Here is a 378-nt window from a genome sequence, read left to right on the forward strand (position 1 = left end):
GCCCCTCTTCACTGCGCTGCAACACTACGGCCCCGCCCCTCCGCGATCCGAATCCCGCGCGCTGCTGCGTCACCAAAGCCCCGCCCCTCTTAACTACGCTGCATCACTACGGCCCCGCCCCTCCGCGATCCGAATCCCGCGCCCTGCTGCTGCTGCTACATCCCCGCCCCGGAAGTGACCGCACTACGCGTTCTGACTCGCTCCGGAAGTATCGGAAACCTCTCAACTACTTTAACAGCGCGAAACTCAGCAAAACTCGTCATCCCGCTCCTGAGCTGCCCGCAGCCGCCGCTTGCATCTAATATTCCCATCCTGTGTAATATATGCACACGTCATGCGCGGCGCGTCACGGGGGGGCGGGGCCAGGGCTCAGCGCGT

This window comes from Hyperolius riggenbachi, chromosome 8 (genome assembly GCF_040937935.1).
Source record: "Hyperolius riggenbachi isolate aHypRig1 chromosome 8, aHypRig1.pri, whole genome shotgun sequence".
NCBI classification, from domain to species: Eukaryota; Metazoa; Chordata; class Amphibia; order Anura; family Hyperoliidae; genus Hyperolius; species Hyperolius riggenbachi.